This window comes from Triturus cristatus, chromosome 11 (assembly GCF_964204655.1).
Source record: "Triturus cristatus chromosome 11, aTriCri1.1, whole genome shotgun sequence".
NCBI classification, from domain to species: Eukaryota; Metazoa; Chordata; class Amphibia; order Caudata; family Salamandridae; genus Triturus; species Triturus cristatus.
Window position 1 is genome coordinate 362,892,235 of NC_140594.1, and position 23,180 is coordinate 362,915,414.

Here is a 23,180-nt window from a genome sequence, read left to right on the forward strand (position 1 = left end):
GCCCGGGGCCGCGAGGGACGTGGGCTCTGCCGGAACCCGGCCCGCTGGCCTGCACCTCCTGGGATCTCTGGGACGGACCACCTGCCGGTGAGCGGCGGCTCCCTACGGACGTCTGGAGGGCGGCGACAGCATCGGCGGCGCGGAGGCGGAGGGGGAGAGGCTACCTGAGGCGGGGCTGCTTGCGCCCACACCATCTGGGCCCCGTGGGTTCACATCGCCAGGAGGCGTGGGTTCTCCTTGACTGGGGGCCCCGGGGAGTGAGAGGGCAGCGGAGCGCCGGCGCCGTCACGAACCAGTGGCGGAGGGCGTGTCGGGCCCTGTTCGCGGTGAGGCGAGCCTTGGTGCCCCACAGCAGCGGATCCCCCGAGGGGGTGCCCTGAGGGACAGCTGAGTTGCGACCACCTGGGGTGTATCTTCGCCTGGAAACATGGGCAAACCGTGACACAAGCTGGGGGTGACCCCGGCGGACCCCGTAGACGACACTACCGGTGGCCGGGACAGAGGGACCCGCGGCGAGCCTGCAACTGGCCTCCAACAACGCCAGCTGGATCAAATCCTGCAGGCCATTTCGGACACGAGAGCCGCGTTGCAGACCGACATTGCGCGGGTGTCCACGGATCTGGGACTGCTCCTGGCGGACCATCGGAATCTGACAGACAGGGTTAAGCAGGCGGAGGACACCCTGGAACTGGTGGCTCCGGCACAGAAAGCTTCTGAGGCTCTGACGGCGGACCTCTTGCGGAGAGTACAGCTCCTGGAGAAGAGGGCTGAGGACGCAGAAGGGCGTAACCGCCGCAACAACATCCGAGTGGTGGGACTGCCCAAGAAGATTGAAGGGGGGGACATGCCGACCTATCTAGAGGCCTGGCTGCGAGAGGTGGTGGCGCCGGAGGGGCTCACGCAGTTTTACACCTTGGAGCGGGCGCATAGGGTCCGGCTCGCCCGCCGGACCCGGGTCGGCCCCCCCGGCCGGTGGTGGCACGCCTTCTACATTACAAGGACCGCGATGTTATCCTCTAGAAGGCTAGAACAATGGGCCCCTACCAGGTTTAGAATGTTTCAGTCTCTATCTACCCTGACTATTCCATGGAAGTCCAGCGCAGGCGCTCCTCATTTCAAGTGGTGAAAAAATCATTGCGAGACGAGGGCCTGCAGTACTCGTTGCTGTTCCCGGCCCGTCTCCGAGTCGTGCTGGACGGCAAAACATCCTTTTTCAATGAACCCGAGGCAGCCTGGAGTTGGTTGGAAACATACCGCACTGGAGCGGCGACCCACGCGGACGGGGGGGAGACGTCGGGGACCTCGGCGGGGCCCCGCCGCAGCCGGCGCACTAGGAAGTGGACTGTGGGGATCAGATCCCCGGTGTCATCCCAGACGGCGCTGGAGCGACAGGCAGCGTTGCGGGCAGTGTCTGTCATTTCCGGCGCAGCAGTTTCCAAGCTCGGCGAGGACTCGGGGTCCCAGAAGGGATCTGAGACTTCCCCCTCTGATGGCGCTGAGAGGGACGCAGAGTCGCTGCCTGATGTTACTCCAGGGACGGCGGAGGAAATGTTGGACGCTTGACGCTTCCGGGCTCTGCCTGTGTACCGTAAGGAGGACACGATCTGGGTGGGCGACGTCTGGGGAGGGGGGCTTCGGCCAGTGTTCAACGGGGTGCTGGAAGCCGATAGCAGAGGAATGCGGGTGTCGTATGTTGAGGGGATCTGGACGCTGGGGCGGGCGGCCTGAGGGGCAAGGGACACCGGGGAATGATTCATAGAGACTGGGCATGGATGCACAAAGGGGGACTGTAGACAAGCCCGTCAGGCACAGAGCCGCCACCTCAACCTCACGGACGGTGAGACCCTGGTGGCTACCAGAGTGTTTGGTTAATTGGGGTGGTATTTGGATGGGTAACTGTGGTTTAGCACCTGTTCTGGGGGAGGGGGGGAGTACGGGGAGTTGGGTAGATGCACGGTTTGTGGGTGATGTCAGTGTGCCTAGGAGGGTCAGGGAAGGGCGGATTTTGGTCCGATTACTAGATGGGGACCCCACCTGAATTGAAATTCATAACTTGGAATGTGAGGGGGCTCACCTCTATGGCGAAGAGATATAAAGTCCATGCATACTTGGTGCGGAGGGGGATACAGGTGGCCTTCCTGCAAGCATCCCACTTAGATCAAGCGGAAGGGAAGGCATTGCATCGGCGCTGGAGGGGCCAATTGTTTTATACTACCTTCTCGAAGTTTGCACGGGGGGCCTTGATTTGGGTGAGAGCGGGGGTCCCTTTCCAACCATTGACGACGCTGGTGGATCCGGAGGGAAGGTTTGTAGCAGTGCAGGGGCGCCTGGACGGGAGGGACGTGGCGTTATGCAGTGTATATGCACCTAACATAGAACAGACCGCCTTCTTTTCCAGACTATCGGGGAAGCTAGCGTTGTATTTGACGGGAATGGTTGTGTTGGGAGGGGACTTTAATTCGGTGACTAACGTTGGTTTGGATAGGTCCCACCCGCCCCTTGCTCAGTCAGTTGTCCGTAGGGTGGCTAACAGTAGACAGGCCTGGCAGGACACCTGGGGGTTGGTTGACACTTGGCGGACCCACCATCCAACAGACAGGGATTATTCTTTCTATTCGGCCCCCCATGAGCTACATGTCAGGTTGGATAGCATATTGTGTTCGCAGGATGCCCAGGCGTTGATGCGGCATAGTGAGTACCTGGCGAGAACTATTTCAGAATATTCAAGAGAAAAACCAAGACCGGTTCTATAGAAATATGTTAGGGCCTAATGAATAAGTACCTGATAGAGTGCAAGGCTGAACTGGAAGAGGGTGGACAGGTAAGGGTATATAAAGCATTCAACAAATATTGCAGATATAAAAATAAACCTTTATATTTATTTTACTTTTTTGGTTGAATATTCATTTCAATTTTTTACAAAAATTTGTTTTTTTTTCAAGTGAATACAAATTGTGATATTGTACAGACAATCAAAACCTATAAAAATATATATCTATTAGACAACAACATAGTTCAATGCCCCACACCAAACTCAAATTCATACACACATACACTCAATCCAAACCACATTCATCGCACTAAATCAAGTTAGGGGTGAAAACAGATTATCCTTAGGTGTTCAAAATGGATGTAGTGATTGGTAAATCATCCAGAAGAAGCCAGGTGATACTTTTGGAAGAAGAAGGTCATCGAATCAAGCGCCAACGCGCGTTTCGGTACAGGACCCACACAGGGGCCCCACCTTCATCAGGGCGTAGACCAAGGATAATAAGGGGCAAGAACAAGACCTAAAAAATTGATCAAATAAACATATATAAACAATACAGTAAAGTAAATTAAACAAACAAATCAAATGTTAACCAACATTCTTATTCAAACGAAACATTTATATACATCTGTCCAGAACAGTTCCAGTTAAAGGCAAAATAGCGATCAATCAAAACTCGATAAATAAGGCCCAAAGGGTCCAGTGGTAGCTATAGAAAGAAAGTAACCCCTGATATATCAGTGTCAAAAGATAAGAAAACAGTGAAACCAACCACCAGGGTCAAATATAGAGGATGATAGAGAGAGGAGATGAAAATGGCTGAAACATAGTACTGGAGAATCGCATACAACCTAGATCCTAAAAGGAGAGGGCACCACCACCAATATTCCAGGTTCTCAAGTGAAAGGGAAGAATATTACGCCAGTGAATGGGGTGCTTTGAATACTGACCTGTCCGCTGCTGCTGCCATTACGCTGCACCTAACCATCGGAATCAGAGGAGGGTGGGACTGCGAGGACCAGCTCCCTTAGCGCCTGGAGTTACATCGGCGCAGCTGGGTCCTCTTCCCTGGCCCTCCCCCTTGACCTGTGCAGCAACTCACGGCCCCCGCTTCGCGGGTGCCGCTCGGGGATTTAAACTCGTGGCTTCAGAAGAACTTTGTGTGCTTTGAATACTGACCTGTCCGCTGCTGCTGTCATTACGCTGCACCTAACCATCGGAATCAGAGGAGGGTGGGACTGCGAGGACCAGCTCCCTTAGCGCCTGGAGTTACATCGGCGCAGCTGGGTCCTCTTCCCTGGCCCTCCCCCTTGACCTGTGCAGCAACTCACGCCCCCCGCTTCGCGGGTGCCGCTCGGGGATTTAAACTCGTGGCTTCAGAAGAACTTTGTGTGCTTTGAATACTGACCTGTCCGCTGCTGCTGCCATTACGCTGCACCTAACCATCGGAATCAGAGGAGGGTGGGACTGCGAGGACCAGCTCCCTTAGCGCCTGGAGTTACATCGGCGCAGCTGGGTCCTCTTCCCTGGCCCCTCCCCCCTGTTGCACCTAATTGGATATATACCATCCACTCACGCCGCGCTAGCGGGACGCGCGCGGAACGAAGCCCGGAGCGAAGCCCGGGCCAAGGGCGGGCCCGTCTGAGCCCGTCCGTGACCGATCGAGGCCGGGCCGGGCCCACCCCCTAACGTCTGAGGAAGAAGATCTGAAAGGTGAGACCGTGCTTGCTGGGGTCCTTTGATTTGTATAACCAGTTGGCCTTGTCGTAGATTCTTGCTCAGCATACAATGAGCAAGCCTGGAAATAGAGAAGGCATGCCTTTGGGTTCAACAGGAGGAGCCTTGATGGGAACCCTTGATAACTTTCTCGTACGTGTCCAGTCAGTTCTGGCTAAGGACATAGAGCTAACAGAAAAAAGACTGTCTCTTGATGTTTTATGTGACAAGAGATCATCATTGGGAACCATCGCGAGCTCCAGATCTCCACCGTGTCACATGCATGCCATCCCGACATCTGTGGGGCTAACATCCCCCGCGATGGAAGTGTGTAACAGCGTAACCATAGTATCCACTCCCCCCCTACCTGAAACGTCGGGTGTCATGGCGGAAGGGTCAGTTGCAGATATTGCCGTATCACAATCTAAGCCTTTAACACCTATTAAGACCCGTTCCGCAAGTAGCGCCAACGGGGGTGGTGCTAAACTGTATACAGGCCTAACTGGGAAAAACAAGCGCAGAGGCGGCCAACAGTCTATGGCAACTAAAAAGGTGAATCCTGGTCCTATGGCCAGCTCAGGATCAGATTCTGTTTTATGTCCTCAAACTATTATAAGAGAAGGAAGACAAAATTCCCCGTCATTTGAGGGGGGTACCCCCGTGAATCAGGGAGACAAAGCTTTTTGGAAAAAACTGGATACAATTTTAAAAAATGTATGTGCTCCTATTTACGAAAGACTAGGGTCTATTGAAAGCAGACTTGTGTGCATGGAACTGGCATGGTCTTCGGCGCGGCAACGGGTTGACGGAAGTGGCTTGGATAGCCAACTGGGATGTGTCAATGACCAAACTGGATGCAACAAATCCAATTGCACTAAGAACACCCAAGTTAAAGTCAATGTCGCTGCAAATACTGAAACACAAAGGCCAACAGAACAATGCGACACAGTGGAAGAAGTCAACCAGCAAAACGGAAAAATTAATCCAAAATCTAATTCAGCTGATGATGGAACAAATAGAACTTTATCCACCCTAACAAACAATGCTGAACAGTCCGTACAGGCACAATCTCTGGCCCAGTCCCCCTCAGATTTGATTGATATACATCTCCCCCTCGAGGCTGCCCCATATGTAGTTGTTCTGACCGGTGTCCCACCTTTGGCAAACGGCAGTAGGGAAACATATTGGGCCTTAAAAAACAAATGTATATTTTGGCTCAACACTAAACGGCCACTGCCGGATAATATGCGAGCCGAAATTCTATTCGCCAGGAGGGTAAACTGGGTGGGCAGCAAACCTAAGACAACTAAGGGTGACTGTGTCATTATCAATTTTAGGGATAAACACTGTGTTGATTATATTTGTGGATGGTCCCAGATCGTTGATATCTCATCCCCAGTTAGAACAGTGCCACTGTCTTATTTTTACGCTCCATCATCCCAACCTTTGTTAAGATCATTTGGAAGGAAAGATATGCGCATGGGTCAATCAATGGGGGACATTAGGTCCTTTAATCGATATGATGTGTTGTCTGGTCTGTCTGATTGTGATTGACAGAAGTGTAACAGTGGTTGCTCTAGTCTTGTAAAGGAGTGTGCGGCCCCTGAGATAGTCCATGGAAATAAAATGGTTGAGATGTTGAGAATGGTGGACCCTAGAGATGACAGCGATTTAAACATGATTGCTGCAACAAGTGATATTACTAGAGATGTAGAGCAAGTCCCATGCCTTGTGTCTGGACAGGACATACCAGCTGTAATGCCATCTGTTACGAATATAGGTCAGTCTAAAGGAACCCTTGGTGCTGCAGGATGTACAACATTTTTATCCTGGAATGTGGCTGGTATAGGATCCAAATTAGTGTCACCTTTATGGACTGATTTCATTGATGACCATGACATCTGCCTCTTCCAGGAGACATGGTCGGTAGAGCCAGTGTTCAGGATAGGTTATCTGAACTTCTATGTCCCTGCAGTCAAAAGGCCAAAGGGCCGTCCAGTAGGAGGCTTGGTCATATGGATTAAACAATCACTAAAGTGCAAAATACATCCTTTCCAAAACCAGCATAACGATATCCTAGGCATAAGATTACATTTTCCACCAAACTCGTGCATAGACATTTATAATGTGTATGCTTGAGGATTGCCGGGGGGTAAAAAGTCGGAGGTGGTAACTACACTTAACTTTCTTGTTGAATCAAGATCTACTAATATATTCCCACTAGTTGCAGGTGACTTCAATACGACCTTCGAACCGTTGGGTCACCATGACTTGCATTTATCGGAAGAGGAGGATATAAGATGGGGTATCCCGCACCTCGAGACTAAAATAGTAAGTAAATGGACTGAGGCTGCCCTATACCTAAAGGGGTTCTGCCTGACCAACCAACTGAGGGCGGCAAATGGCAGGACACCCTCTGACAGAACGAGGTGTAAAACCTTTGATAATGGTGTTAGGTCTAGCACAATAGACTATATCTTGGTCTATCTTGGGATGTGGCATGGTCTCGAGGATATGATGGTAAAACCTCGAATCGAAAGTGACCATAACCCACTAGTAGCCTACTTTAGATCAGGCATGGGAGAAAGTATGGTAAATGTAAGTGTTATGGAAGGTCTGCCTGTTCGGCTTACAAATGACGAACGTCACCTGAAGTGGGAAAAAGTTGTACAGCAACCCGATCTTGTCGACAAAATAAAAAGTAGTTTGGATGAGGTGTTGTCACTAATAGGGACGGATTGTAATATTAGCCAATCTGATATAACTGTAGAGAATATATATACTACGTTTTTTGCCAAACTTAAAAACTATTTCTGCGAAAAAACTTTAGCAAAACGGTCCTACAAAAAAAACCAAGAGAATTGGTTTAATACTAACTGTCAGCAAGCACGGAAAGAACTAGGAACTGCGCTCAAATCTAAAGATTTGAACAAAATAAAGCAGGCACGGAGTAACTATAAGAGGGTACTATGGAACGCCAGAAAGGAGTGGGAGGAGAGTGAATGGCAAGACCTTAAGATCGCGTGTAGCGGAAAGAATCAAAAGAAGTTCTGGGACATTTTTAAGTGGAAAAGGGGGGAAGTTATAGAAAGCCCACATAATTCTGTTCCCCAGGACGCTTGGATAAAGTTTTTTAAAAGCCAGTATGCTAAGGATACTGACGATAGTCAGTTTGTATATGAACCCATTTTTTATAGCGAATCACCTTTTAGTGTTAAAGAGGTTGACAGAGCTCTCGATACTGTAAACTTAGGCCGGGCACCAGGTATGGACCTAATCCCTGTAGACGTGTTTGTATATGATAGACAGAGATGGCGCCTTTATATTGCCTACCTGGCCAATGCCATTGCTCAGGGTATGGCAATACCACAATCTTGGAAAGGCGCTGAAATAGTCCCTATATATAAAAAAGGGGACAAGTCTTTGGCTAGCAACTACAGGCCTATTAGCTTAATAGACGCCATACAAAAAATTATTGGACGGCTGGTGTTGGGGAAAATCCAGTCCTGGATGGAGGATGCAAATATTCTGAGTCCTCTACAGGCTGGTTTTCGCCCCAAGACCAGTACTATCGATCAGGTTTTTAGATTTCTAATGCTGTATTGGAGGACAGTGGTTTTAGATAAAGGTGTCTTGTACGCAGTATTTGTCGACCTGCCGGCGGCATTTGATTTGGTCCCGCGCGGCAAACTGTGGCAAGTACTCAAGGAGCTGGGGATGGCGCCGGAGTTGCTGGCACTTGTCGTCCGCTTACATGAGGACAATTTTGCTCGGGTACGTTGGGGTAAACCCGGAGAGGTTACCGAACCTTTCCCCGTTGGGAGGGGTGTGCGGCAGGGTTGTGTCTTGGCACCTACTCTGTTCTCACTCTTCGTCAACGGGGTGGCAGAGTTCCTCTCCAGGGTCCCCACGGATGCCCCAGCTTTGGCTGGGGCTCGTGTCCCGGTCCTCATGTTTGCGGATGACACTTTGTTGGTTTCGAAAACTCCGATTGGCCTCCAGCTGACCTTGCGGCGCTTCGAAGAGTTTTGTCTATCGCGTGGACTGGAAATCAATGTCGCAAAGACCAAGTTCATGGTGCTCAACGGTCCTAGACCCAATAAAATGTATAGACCATTCAAAGGTGCAATCCTTATGAATGGATTCCCACTAGAACAGGTCGATGCATTTACATATTTGGGAGTAACACTGCAGAAAAATATGCACTGGAATAACCATATAGAACTCTCGATACTAAAATACCAACAACAGTCTGGTATTCTAATGAAACAGTTTAAAGCCTCGCAGTCACAGCCAATGGAGCCATTTTTAGAGATATATACGATGAAGATCCGTAGTTCGGCTCTATACGGGTCTGAGCTGTGGGGGTATGGCAAAAACCCACAGCGTTTGAATACCATGGAAAAGGAGTATATTCGGAAAGCTGTTGGTGTTCCCCAGAGCACCCCCTTGTTACCCCTTTTTCGCGATCTTGGTTTAAAATCCTTGCAGGACGTAGCTTATCTGCGTCCTTTGCTATATTGGCGCAGGGTATGGACAACCGATGAGCTTAGCCATTATGCAATGGGCCTAAAGGAAATCATAGAAAAAGATTCCTCTCATAGGATCGAATGGTTGAAATCTCTAAAATCATTATTATATCGCATGGGACTGAGAGATCTTTGGGACGACCCCTCTAATGCAGACTTCCCTTCAAAAGACTTTTTGAAAAATAGCTATTGGGAGATGATTGGCTTAGAATCATATATTAAGGGGTGCTCATCTACTTTAACTGGCAGATTTCTGGAATTCAAACCCGACACCAGACTGGAATTGTATTGGGGCCTAATAGAAGTTCCTTCTGATCGCAAATTATTTTTCCAGTTCAGGATAGGCTCACTTCCGGTGCGATCACTTACATCTCATTGGGTAGTGGGGTCAGAAAGCAGATGCCCAAAATGTTTAGACAAGCACGAATCTATGAGCCATTTTGTCCTCTTTTGCCCGCTCTATACCGTTCCACGTAAGAAATGGGTATTACCTGTTTGCCGATTGTTGGGAACTCGAAGATACGAGGTAGCCATGAGAATTTTGTCAACTGATCCAAGCCCGACAATCTCTATTGCAATGGCAAAATACATTAAGTGGGCGTGGGCCATTCGGTCTAAATTGATCAAATGCCAAAGTAATTTTTAGGTATTTTTTGCTATATTTATAGGCTGGTTCGTCAATGTACCATGCATACTGTCATTTTATCATATGCTTTTTTATATTGTAATTTTTAAATGTAAAAATGTGTTGAATTTTTGTGCATACTGTTTTTGTCACTTTTACAACTTAATTGTTGAATAAAGTATTGAATTGAATGGGGAAAAGAAAGCCCTATGGTAATACATACTAAAAACTAAGTCCTTGATGGGCCGTAGAGATCAGATTGCCGAGCCTATATGTAAACAAGGTCAGGAGTCAGGAAGAAACGTCCGGCCGTGTTCACAAAAAAGAAAATTCCCTTCGTCTAGCTGGAAGATGGACGTATCGTATGTGCTCACATCGGGAGCACCGGAGATCTAAACAGGGGCAGTGTGTACAATTAACGTCAGGCAAAATTAGCCACATGCAGGATTCGTTTAAAAATAGAAGGACATAACTACGTATGGCGCCAAAAAATATATACTAAATAATCAACGTACTTGAATCAGCTGAGGCGCCCTCTCGATATGAGCAACAAATGCTTCAAAGCTGGTTCAGTGAGATTAGAGGCGTTACCATTCACGGTAAAGTACCAAACGATGGAAAACCAATTAGCATAAACCAGAATGGTTGATGGAGCGCACACAAAAGGTTTCTATAGGAAAGAATAAACAGACAGGCATAAGTAAAGATATAGCGGCCCGTGGTGCTGATGGAGAGCAGCATTAGAGCGGCATGATTCCTAACGTACTGTGCTAAGGAGCTATAAAGATTATAGAATTAAACAATGAATAGAAATCCGGTAGAACCAGCAATAGATAGGGCGTCAGGATCGAACAGACAGCCAAAGATAGAAATTTAAGGCTATCTAGGTGTGAATCAGCGTTAGAAAACTAGCGACTCCCAAATGAAGTACTACCCCAAAACACTAGCTGATAGGTGAACAATCAAGAAATAACGAACAAAATGAGGGGTATTTAAGGGTAAATCGGCGTGGGCCAACGAGCGTCTACTGGATGAGATAGTGCCGCAGAATACTTACTAGCTGATGAAAGATTAAGATCCCACATTCGTCAAATCCGCAAGGACGGCAAAAGTCTGCGTCAGTCTTACCTTCGCTGAAAGCATAGAAAAACCCGCCGTTCTGAAATACATGTCGCCAATTGGCCATTAACCAATCGGGCGTAGATGAAAGGGGAGTGACTAGGCATGGAAATGGAACTGATGTTAGTAAGGCAATACGGACTGTTGAGAAGAGATGGCGCCATCTTGGAAAGGATCCTTGGATTGTATGGCAGATAAGGCCAAAGACCGATACCAGGCCTGTCAAACGTAACAATCATTTGGAAAGGTAGGTACTAACAATGAAAAAAGGACGCTGTCTCAGCCCGATGTTCAAAACAAATAAGTTGTGCAAAATATATGATGGACATCAATGAAAAACCGTAACCGCATCCATAGCACACACGTGACCCAATGTTTAACGTGTGTGGCAAATATCTGCCTTATACTAAGGGGCATTGACGTGATAATGAATAAAAATAATAACGGTCGGAATACTGCGAACCTGAAAATGGTAAAACGAATCCCAGTAAAAACAAACAATTTCACACATCACCACAGAGAAGAAGAGTAGTGTTTGTGGGGAGGTGCAAAAAGATCCTTAATCCAACAAAAACAAAAAGTTTTATAAAAAATAAAAATAAATGAACCAAGTCCATCCTCCAAGGAAGAATGGGGCCATACATAATTTTGTACAAAGAGACTAAGTCAGAGCAGAGGGTTTATATGATGGCATTCTCCCATACGATAATCTCATTCAGACCATGCTGGACAGAGTCCAGATAAAAAATCCAGAATGTTTCCCTTTTCTTTCTAATAGAGGTAGGGTTCCTTTCAGGAGGAGTGTGTATTTTTTCCAAAATCGTCCATTTCAGATCCGTGTCTTTGTGGTTCATGCTTAGCCAATGATTGACTAAGGGAGCGGATGTTTTGCTGGTGCGGATGTTCGATTTGTGTTCGCAAATCCGCAGTCTAACCTCCCTACTCGTTTCCCCGATGTAGGGAAGGTTGCAAGGACAAGTGATGATATAAACCACATTGGACGAATGGCAGTTAGTCATACCATGAAGGGTAATCGTTTGATTGTTGGCAAGAATGGTATTGCCGACAATAGCTTGAGGGCATGCCTGGCAGGTGCCGCAACGATGATTACCCTCAACAGGTTTTGTTCCGACAATGGAAGATTGGATAAGTGCTTTTTTCTCCATGATTTAGCCTCTAATCAAGCAGTTTTTTAAGTTCTTATTCCGCTTAAAAGCAAATAGAGCTTTGGGGATGCTGATCCCATCATTACCAATATTTAACAAGTACCAAAGAGAGTTGATAGTTTGTCTGACCCTGTGGTTGATGTTGGAATGCTTGGTGACATATACCAACTTATCCGTAGGGTCAGGATCCCTTCGCTCAAACATGGCTTCCCTGTTAAAATATCGTGCTCTTTTAAAAGAGTCTTTGATGAGTTTGTGGGGATAACCTCGTTTCAGGAATTTGGATTTGAGGATGTCTGCTTGAATCAGAAAATCATTCATGTGTGAGCAATTTCTACGGCGACGTAGAAATTGACTAAATGGGATGCTATCCCTCTGACTCCTCGGATGATAGCTGCCATATAAAAGTAGGGTGTTTCTGGCCGTAGGCTTGGTGTATAAGGACACACTTACTTTATTCTCGTGATGCTCAACCCATACATCTAAGAATTCAACCTTCACATTGCTAGAATGGACAGTAAATTTAAGGTTGATATCTGCTGCATTTAACCAGGCTACGAACTCTCCCAAAGAGCTATGGTCACCGCTCCAGATGAAAAATATATCATCTATGAACCGTGACCATGCCCGGACGTTCTCATAGAAGGGTGCCATGTTGTTATAGATGTTAAACTGTTCAAATTTGCCCATATAGAGGCACGCTATGCTAGGAGCACAAGACGCCCCCATGCTAACCCCTTGTATTTGATGGAAGAAGTCACCATTGAATTTAAAGTAATTGTCGTTCAAGACAATCTCAAGACACTGGATGATAAATGGGGAATTGGTAATACGATTGTCGTTGGTAAGGACTTCTTGTATGACCGATAATGCTCCCTCCTGCGGGATATTGGTGTATAAAGATTCCAGATCTAGGGTGACCAAGAGATCCTTGTCTGGATCAAAAGGGATGTTTTCGATCTTGGAGATAAAGTGGCCAGTATCTCTCACATATGACTCCAAATTACTCACCAAGGGTTTCAGAAAACAATCCACATATTTCGCGAGAGGTTCAAGGGCCGAACCAATGGTGGAAACAATGGGCCGTAGGGGCGGATCCGAGATGTTTTTGTGGGTCTTGGGTACCCCGTAAATGATGGGCATGAACTATTTCAGACCATAACCCATGCTTGGTGGCGCTACAATGGACAAGGTAGCGGCAGGCGATTCCAACTTGGCGTCTAAACCCCTTGCTACTGGAGGATCAGGTCTTCCGGGCTGAGGTCAGCGATTGTATAGAGCAGTATTTTGCGGTTAACACGGAAACAGCGTCGAGTCGGGCATTGGAATGGGATGCGCTCAAGGCGGTCGTTAGGGGGGCATGCATATCGTCCACCGCTGGGGTTCGGAGGACGTTGCTAAAGGACATAGAGGGAGCGGAGGCCCGACTGCGTACAGCTGAACGCGCGCATCAGGCAGGGGAGGACATGTTCGCTGCGGTTGTTACGGCACGTGAGGGAGTGGCAGTGCGAGTTGAGAGGCTTCGCTGCTTTGATCATAAGGACTACCTTACCCGGGCGCATGCAGAGCGCGATAAGGTGGGATCTCTCCTGGCCTGGCTGGCGTCTCCAACAACTCGAGGCACCCCAATCCTTTCCCTGGCCGTGGCGGGGGGGACCCCGGTCTACTCCCAGACAGAAATTAATAGGCAGTTCTTCAGTTACTATGAGGGGTTGTATGATAGCACGATGCGTGTTGTACCCGGAGAATTGGACGACTTTTTATTGGCGGCTCGGCTACCCAGATTGGGCCCGGAGCTGGGGAAAGATTTGGGGGCTGCGATATCATTGGGCGAGATCCGCGGAGCGATTAAGCAAATGGCCCGTAGAAAGACCCCGGGTACGGACGGGCTGCCCGTCGAGTTTTATGCTGCGTATATGGAGTTGCTGGCCCCGCAGCTGCAGGCCTTTTACAGTGAAGCCTGGAGAGTGGGGCGCCTGCCCACCTCCGCCCGAGAGGCGATTGTAGTGCCCTTGCTGAAAGCCGGAGGAGATGCTAGTACCCGGGCGGCATATCGCCCGCTCTCCATGTTGACGGTGGACTACAAAATCCTGAGTAAAATATTAGCCTCGCGCCTGTTGACCCACATGACTGCCCTGATATACCCAGATCAAGCGGGCTTTATTCCCCGACGTAGCACGGCAACCTCCGTTCGACGTCTACTACGGGTAATGGAGGTGGATCGAGAAGAATACCCAGAGGCCCTAACGCTTTCGGTCGACATCGAAAAGGCCTTTGACAGTGTAGAGTGGCCATATTTATTTAGAGTGCTGCAGGCATTTGGCCTAGGGGACGGCTTTGTACGCTGGACCACTTTGCTATATAAGGATGCCACAGCCCGCGTGAAGACGGGGGTTACCATCTCAGCGCCCTACCGGGTGCGATGAGGGATGAGGCAGGGCTGTTCGCTGTCCCCATTGCTGTTCGCCTTGGCCATTGAGCCATTGGCAGCTCATGCCCGACTGGGGCGCTCCTATGCTGGGTTATGGCTACGGGGGGAGGTCCACTATATATCCCTTTATGCGGATGATCTGCTGATGTTCTTGGCAGATGCGGATGGCGCACTACACGGAGCGACCGCCTTGCTGGATATCTTTGGTCGCCTGTCGGGGCTCAAAGTAAATTGGGGCAAGACATGCTTGTTCCCGTTGTTGTCTAATGGACATGCCCCCCAGGCGCTGGGAGTGATACGTTGGGAGGACCGCTGTCTGCGTTATTTGGGGGTTAATATCTATCACACCCAGCCAGATTTGGTGGAAGGGAACATTGGCAGAGCAATCCGGGGCTTGAGTGGCAGCATGGGCTTCTGGAGCACGCTCCCACTGTCAAGTGCTGGGCGAGTAGCGCTGCTGAAGATGGTGGCGCTGCCGCGCCTCCTGTACTTTTTTCGTACATTGCCCATATGGATACCGGCATCGTTTTTTGAGCGGCTTCGTGCGCTGTCCACGGGCTTCATATGGGGCTCGGGTAGGTGGCGGGTGGCTTTGACCACATTGCGGCGGCCGAGAGCGGAGGGGGGCCTGGCGGCCCCGGACTTTGAGTGGTATTACCTGGCAGCACAGCTACAATGGCTCACACAGGCGGTGGCAAGGGAATATAGAGGCCCAGAGGATGGATCTCGCCCAGCTCACTCTGGAGGAACGCACCCTCCGGCTGTGCTGGAACCGGTGTCAGAAGAGGGCCGCCATAGTCCACCCTTATACCCCGGAGATTCCCCTGGGAATGTGCACGGCGCTCCCGCATGGGGGCGATTGGTCGGGACTAGCCGCCTGGGAGGATGTCGGCATACAAATGGTGGGCGACTTATTTAGGGAGGGGTTGCTTTTGCCCTTCCAAGACCTGCAGGACTCTTATGGGCTCCCACGGGGAGACTATTTACTTCATGCGGCCCTTGTAGCGGGCCTCCAGAAGCATTGGAATGTGGGGCTCTCGGAGCCGCCGGTCGCCGCGGGCTGCCAATACGTGGTTATGGCCGCGGGGAGGTCCAAGGCTATTACCTGCCTCTATCGGAGGCTGTTGATGGAGCGCTTGCCGCCCTTAGACACGATGAAGGAGAAATGGGAAGGGGACCTTGGGAAGCCCATCCCCGAGTCGACATGGCCAACGCTGGTGCGGCGGGCTTGGAAGGGAACGCGTAACGCCCGGTTTCAGCTAGTTCAGTTTTTCACACTGCACAGGGCTTACCTGACGCCAGTTAAGATATTGCAATATTTTGGGGGTACGCATGCTCAGTGCCCGCGCTGTGGGGGAGAGGGGGCAGACTTCCGGCATATGTTTTGGTCCTGCGCGGCGTTGGGTGGTTACTGGGACAACGTCATCGACTGCCTGAATCACGTGACAGATCGCACAATTACTTCGGAGATGGGGGCCTGCCTGTTGCTTTGGTTCCCCCACACCCGCCGAACGAAGGTTACTAGCAAGTTCTATGACCTAGGGTTGATTATGGCTAAGAGGGAGCTCACCATGCATTGGAAGTTGAGGGCGGGGCCTAGCTTTCTGAGGTGGAGGACGGCTTTTGTGAAATGGGCAGGTGCGGAGGGCACACTTCGTTTGCAGTTAGCACATAGGAGGAACGACGACAAGACCTTGGCATCGTCCCGTGCATGGGAGTCATTGGTGGTTGAACTTCAGGGGCTGGGGTCGGACAATAGAGGAGACGGGAGCATACCTGACGGACAGGAGGAAGCGATCAGTGGGGAGTAGGAAGGGGGCCATGATGGTGGGTGGACACGCTCGACACGGCTGACCCTGGGAGAAAGCCCAAGCTGCCATGGGTGGGTCTGAGCACCTCTACACGAGTCATAGTAGGAGGGGGGGCTGCATCAGGAGGAGGACAGGAAGACGGGGGCACACTGACATGGGTTGCGGGAGGGAGGGAGAGGGGGGAACCCAAGTGGGAAGAGTAACTTTTCCTATGCATAAATAGTCGTACTGCTGTATGTAACACTCTCCGGTGGGGTGCTGGGGCACCTGAGGGAATTGTATTGGTTGTTGGTACAAAAATAATAAAAAAATGTTTAAACAAAAAAAAGCTGTAGCATGAAACTGACCACTGAGACACCAGAGCAAGTATCCTAAAAACATCAGAGTAGCAGAGAAAATCCTATGGTAGACCAATTCAAAAGGTCCCGTTTAAATCGTTTTAGAAGTAGAAAAAGAGGAATCAGTACGTAGGAAAGACAGGATGGAGATTTATATTGGAATATGGAAATGTAAAGGTGAAAAGCTATGTTTCTGTCATCTTGTCTTTAGGCAATCCTGAATATTATATGCATGATCACATTTTACCCTAATTGCTGCTGTGATAAATCATTCCATTTTATTAGTTCTGAAATTTGTGTAATCCCCTTCTTAGCAGTCTGTGGTTTTGCTCTTGTCCTGGTCTTTTCCCTGGTGTTTATTTCTCCAATTTCTCTCTTTCCTTATTGTTCCACCCACCATATTCATAACTAAATGTTTGACATCTATAATGTGCTGAATAGATGCTGGCAGTGTTGCCTACTGTCACTGGTCCCATCTAATGGCCCCGTTTCAGAGCATCAGATGAGTAGTCAATCAGTCTGCCCCGTAATTTGCATTACATCGATGACAAGCACTTGCCCCAAATTGTCTATGGCTGGAGAGTTAGAATGGTAATTTGTCTGGGCCAACAATAGTGTGGAGAAAGGATTTTCTTCATGTTTTAGGTTTTTGTGCATTGTTGTCTTTATGACATTGTTCTCACTTTGTTTGGGAAAGAGAGGTTATGTCAGAGGGAGATGAGGTTTGAGAGGTTGCCCCCTTCGAGCATTCACCGAAAACTAGAAAGGGGGCAAGGCTGGTGTAGATAATTTTCCTCATTATTGTGTATCTCTATAACCTGTTCGTCTAAATAATTTACTGACAGCAGCAAGAGACCTCACGATACATGTTTTCATATTTTAAATGCAGTCTGAATAAATCAGGTAATTGTCACACAATGTCCTCTTTTTTTTATCACTGTCAGAGTAGCGCCCGAAGTCACCTTGCCCTGGTTATTTCTTCAAAAACACATGACTAAAGATAAAAACAAAAGTAGGCGTTGACTTCTTGCTTTAGTGGCACTTTCTCTCACACTTCTGTTTTTTTCTGCATCTAGATCAGTATTGGTTAGAATAACGTGTTTACCAGTAAAATCTTAAGATAAATGTGTTTATCAAACAGTAAGCCAAGTACAGCTAAACCTTTGAATACATCATTAGAGAAGAAAGACTCCCTTTTGATGTGTAGTGATGTGTGGCTGATGTGTAGTAACCCGGAGTCTAGGTACTAATTTAAATGTGGAAGGAAAGCAGCTGCGGTACCAACAATAAAGGGAAACTGGTGATGCTACTGAAGTAGAAGAAGGTGAGGGAGATTGAGAGGTAAACTCAGAGGCAATCAGCAAAGAAGGGCAATAGAGAAAGAGATGTGGTGGAGTAATGGGTGAACCTAGGGGGAGCTAGCACTGATGAGAAGATGTGATGGAGGGCAGTGGACCGATTGTCCGAAAGAGGAAGAGTGATGGTGGAGAGTTGGAAGGGGGGAATGAACACAGTCGGTGATACGTTGTTTTCAAACTTGGGCTGCAAAGGGACGAGGGAGTTAGCGAAGAGTGAGGCCTTATCTCTTATTTAGAGGCAAAAGCCTTTTGGGGGAAAATTTATGGGAAGGGACTCTGCAGGAGATTTAATGTTGAAGAAGGAAATACATGGGTTGGCTACGAGGAGAAGTAACAGTAGTATTAAAGGTGAAGAGCTGCAGAAACCCAAGAGACAGAAAAAGTGTTTTCTGAAAGAGCTTGCAGGTAGAGAATGGGATATGATGCAAAGATGAGCAGGGTGTATATGGCTCGCCTCAGTTTGGAAGGCAGAATTACTTAATATGTATGGAAAACTCGCTAGGTTTACAGCATGCAAATCCTGTATATTCACATGCTGTGCAATATTCCACCATCTAATGGTTGGCAAAAACTATATGTAAGGTATGAGTATTTCTTTGTGGGCGTCAGCCTGAGGAGGGGTGACTTCCTATGACGTCAAGCATAATTCCACAGTGCCTAATACGATATCTCTGGGTTGCTATATACTATTAAGAGAAGGGGTTAATGCAAAATGCACTTGTCAGATTTTGCCACAAGTGGCACTACAGGTTAGCCAGAAAAGACTTGCGTAAAGTGTGTAATCTATACATATTTACAGATTATGAATCTGAAAAGTCTCAAGCATGTGCAGCCTTCCAACCAGAATAAAATAGAGACAGGCAGAGGTGGACACATTATGCTTAGTGCAGGCCAAGGATGCTGCCCTTAAGAGTCTGTGACTTTTGTCAGGGAAAGATTCAGATATAGTCACATAGACTGAAGAAGCTTGAGGGGCTCAAGATGGTTCAGACGTTGAAATTTGAGCACCACTGTGTGCCAAAAAAGATGATCTGTATGTCAAAAAAACTCGGCCTACAATGCCTCGAGGGGAAGAAGGGTGACTTGACGGTGGAAGAAAAACACTGTGCAGCCAAGGGAGATAAAAAGAAAAAGAAGCCCTCTTGGTCGAAAGAAAAAAACACCGGTCAATACAAGCCTTGAGACTCTGTCTCGACCTCGGAGAGTGATCGTGATCCGATGAAGGTCAAGGAGAAGTATACTCCTTCCATTCATAAAAAGAAGACTGAGTCTGCCCTTGATGTCAAAGCTAAAGAAAAAGCTTTTAATGCCAAGAAGTGAGAGCAACATCTCGAAGCCAAGGTTGTAGACTTAATTAAAAATAGGAAAGCGTTTGAGGCCTTTCATTCACCAATGGAATGAAGTACTATTTGAATACAAATGGACAAAGCTGCTACAGTGTTTTACATCCATAAACTGGGAGGAAGAAAATCATGTCGGGCATCAATATTGGCACAAGAAATATGGCTGTGGGCTACCAACAACAACATAGCACCAGTTGCAGTACATTTACCCGTAGAAGAAAACAGAGGAAGAAAAACGATGCAGTCAAGAGTAATTGTGCCATGAGTGAGTACTAAATCTAGAGGCAGTGGACATAATATTGAAAATATGGGGAATTCCAAGGATAGACCTGTGTGCCGAAAGACAAAACACAAAATCCCTAAACTCTGCATCCAGGTATCCACAGCTCTACTCAAGGTGGAATTTACTGTTGATGATTACGGTTTTTCATCAATACCACTCATTACCACTCAGCAGTCAGCTCCTGAGGCTTGAGCCGGGAGCAAGCGAAGCACTAAGTTGGTATTGCCGATTGCGTGCTATTTTACTATTTCTATTTGCGATCTTGCACATGTTTTTAAATTGCCAGGGTTAACCCCTTTTTATTGTGTTATTTTTTAAATAACGACACAGGGTCTTTACAAATCCCTTCTGTGTTATTTACCTGTTGCTTGCTTGGTTGTTTCTTGGAGGTGGGAGAGACCGGGCTCCTGTGCTGACTTCCCCGAGACGGTTGGAATAGTTCCGCCATCTTGGATAGGGGGGAAGTCGGCGGTACAGCTGCCTGGCCGGACCCTCCCATTTCCACATAAATGCACACACGGCTGCGACCGCGCAACGGACGCGCGCAGCGGGCGCGCCAAAGGCAAGCCCATCTGCGCCCGTCCGCGCCGGGAGGTCGCGGGGCGCAGGGTCTACTGGCGTTGGTAGGTCTGATTCTATTGTATATTCTCGAGAAGATCTCTTGGCCCTGGCGTGCACTTCCTGCCCATCTTCCCCATGGTCCCCTCTCGAGCTACCTTTTCACTGCAAGTCCTGCCCGTTTGAATTATCTCCAGCACAACGGACTCCGTGCCCTTCCGGGTTTAAGCAATTTAAATTCCTTAGCCTCAACTGCCGCTCACTGATAAAACATCACGCTGAGATCCTTGACCTTCTTACTGATGAATCCCCCGACGCTCTATTTCTCACTGAAACCTGGCTTCACCAGGACGCCGTTGCAATACCATGGCTGGCTCTCCCGCCTGGCTACACTCTGAAATCTGTTAACAGAGAACTGGGAAGAGGGGGTGGGGTGGCAATGATAGTTAAAAAATCATATAAAGCCAATTTAGAGAGTGAACCCATAGCAGGTTGCGAATGTGCGTCATTTAGAATTGGGCTAACCCATAACATCTCTTTAGCTGGTCTCTTGATTTACAGGCCCCCTGGGTCAGCGACCAGCTTTAAAAAGGATCTACTTGATAAAGTGGGGCATCTTGCTACCAAGGCCGCCAATTTCACCATTCTGGGTGATCTCAATCTCCACCTTGAAAGCACCGAGATTGGTAGTTTCTTGGCTGACCTGGAAGCCTTTCAATTAAAGCAGTGTGTGCTTGAAGCTACTCACGTAGCCGGTCATGTTTTGGACCCAGTCATTTCTAACCTCCCGCAAATTATTATGCGCTCCCCCGTCCCTCAAGTCTGGACATACCATTTTTTGGTCACCTTATCTTTACAATTTCCGATCAAAGTTGACTCTAGTCGCCCTACGAAGATCTTAAAGCGTGCCTGGCATAAGCTCAATCCTGAGATTCTTTCTGCCTGGCTATCCAGCCACCAACCACAATTACCCGTATGCGCCGACGAAGCAAACCAGTGTTATCAGGACTGGCTGATGGCGGGCCTGGACACCCATATCCCTGCAAAATGGGGCAAGATCGGGCGTGGGCCATCTAACCCTTGGTTCAACGATGTCCTTTCTGTAGCCAAAAAGGGCTGTAAAAAGTTGGAGCACGCTTGGAGGCGCTCATATGATATGATGGCCAAACTTGAATATCAAACAGCCCTTAAGTCCTACCATAAAGAGATCCGCAGAGCGCGGGCCGACTTTGTGGCCAATAGAATTATGGAGAGCTCCAACCCTACTAAGACAATCTTATTGGGCAATATGAAGAATTCCGGCAGTAATGAGGGTTCTCCAATTACCTCTAATAACCAGTGTAGTGCGTTAGCCACTTATTTTATTAATAAAGTGGAACTGATTTACCAGGGACTTCCACAAACCTCTTCCCTGTCTGAAGAGTTGGACCCATCTGAGGGTGAGATTTTGAACGGCCATAGCTTGGGGGTATTTCCTCCCATCACGTCTTTGGAGTTTGCGTCTTTATGCTCCAAAATCAAGTCAGGCTCTCCAGCGGATCCAGTGACTCCCACCTGTTTCCGTCTTTTGTATCCTTCTATCTCTGAACTGTGCCTTGAAGTGGTCAATCGGTCACTACTTACGGCATCAGTCCCTCGAGCTTGGAAGCATGCCAAAGTCATCCCCCTTTTGAAAAAACCCTCCTTACCCACATCCGACCCAGGTAATTACCGTCCCATCTCGCAACTGCCTTTTTTGGCCAAAGTGACGGAGGCTCATGTGAACTCCATCCTGGCAGGCTTTGTTGAGCAACATGCTTTATTTGACCCCACTCAACATGGCTTCCGCCCTCGGCATAGCACTGAATTCGCGCTCCTGGTGGTATCAGAAACCATTAAAAGTCATCTAGATGCAGGTGACTCCGCGGCCTTGATCCTATTGGATTTAAGTGCCGCATTTGACACTGTATCTCATAAAATACTCCTGAGACGCCTACAGGACATCGGGGTTAGTGACTCGGCCTTGGCCTGGATTACATCATTCTTGTCAGAAAGATCTTTCCAGGTCCTGGCTCCCCCCTTTTCCTCACAAAAGTGTGCACTGCACCGGGGAGTACCACAGGGTTCTATACTAAGCCCACTGCTATTTAATCTGTATGTTAGCCCGTTGGCGGCACTTGCCAAGAGAAGGGGGCTTTCACTGGTCTCATACGCCGATGATACCCAATTAATGATCAGCTTCTCTAAAAAAAGCTCCGCCAACCTAAACAATTTCAGGGCTGATTTACTGGCTATCTCTGACTGGATGGCAGCAAACTGCCTTCAGCTGAACTCTGGGAAATTCGAAATGTTGCTTGTCGGTAAGGACAGGGAGTTATGGACGGACCTTCTTTGGCCGGAACGGCTGAAGCCTGTCCCAGCCGCCAGGGAATCTGTAAAGAACCTTGGCATTTGGTTCGACCGCGGTCTGACCTTCGACAAGCAAACCAAGTTTGTTGCTGGGGTCTGTTTCGGTCTCCTGCGGAGTCTCAGACCACTGCTTGGGTTCTTTCCCCCAGCGGTGCGGCAGTCCATTATCCAATCATCTGTTCTCGCCAGACTGGACTACGGGAATTGCCTTTACTTGGGAGCCCCAAGGGCTAGTATAAACCGCCTCCAGAGGGTCCAGAATACAGCAGCCAGGGTTCTGGTGTCTCTACCACAACAAAGCAGACGCCGCTATACTAGTACAGGGTTTTGAGGAAGGTCCCCTCCCCCAGGCAGCGCCAAAAATCTGAAATCGGCACTACAACAACCAGGCGTTGTCACGAAGAAATTAGAGAGAGAAAGGATTTTGGGCAGAATTGAGGGCCCCCTCCCCTCCCACATGAGCAAGGGGTTGGTAATCTCACCACTAGGGGTGGTCCCCAAAAAAGAACCAGGACAATACTGGCTAATTCACCACCTGTCCTTCTCAGAGGGTTCATCGGTAAACGATGGGATCAGCGCAGAAGCTTGCTCAGTGGGTTACGCTACGGTAGATGACGCTATTGACCTAGTCAGAACTGCAGGCCGTGGGGCCCTCAAGGCAAAAGCGGACATTGCGTCCGCCTTTCGCTTACTCCCGGTCCATCCCTCGAGCTTCCACCTACTAGGTTTTCAGTAGGAAGGAGAC

The 23,180-nt window shown here is 48.6% G+C and overlaps 1 protein-coding gene across 2 annotated transcripts in view; it reads left to right on the forward strand.

Annotated features, from left to right (window-relative positions):
• The window catches only part of OSBP2 (oxysterol binding protein 2), a 1,376,304-nt gene that overhangs the window by 1,093,710 nt on the left and 259,414 nt on the right, over window positions 1-23,180 (forward strand). The window lies entirely within an intron of this gene.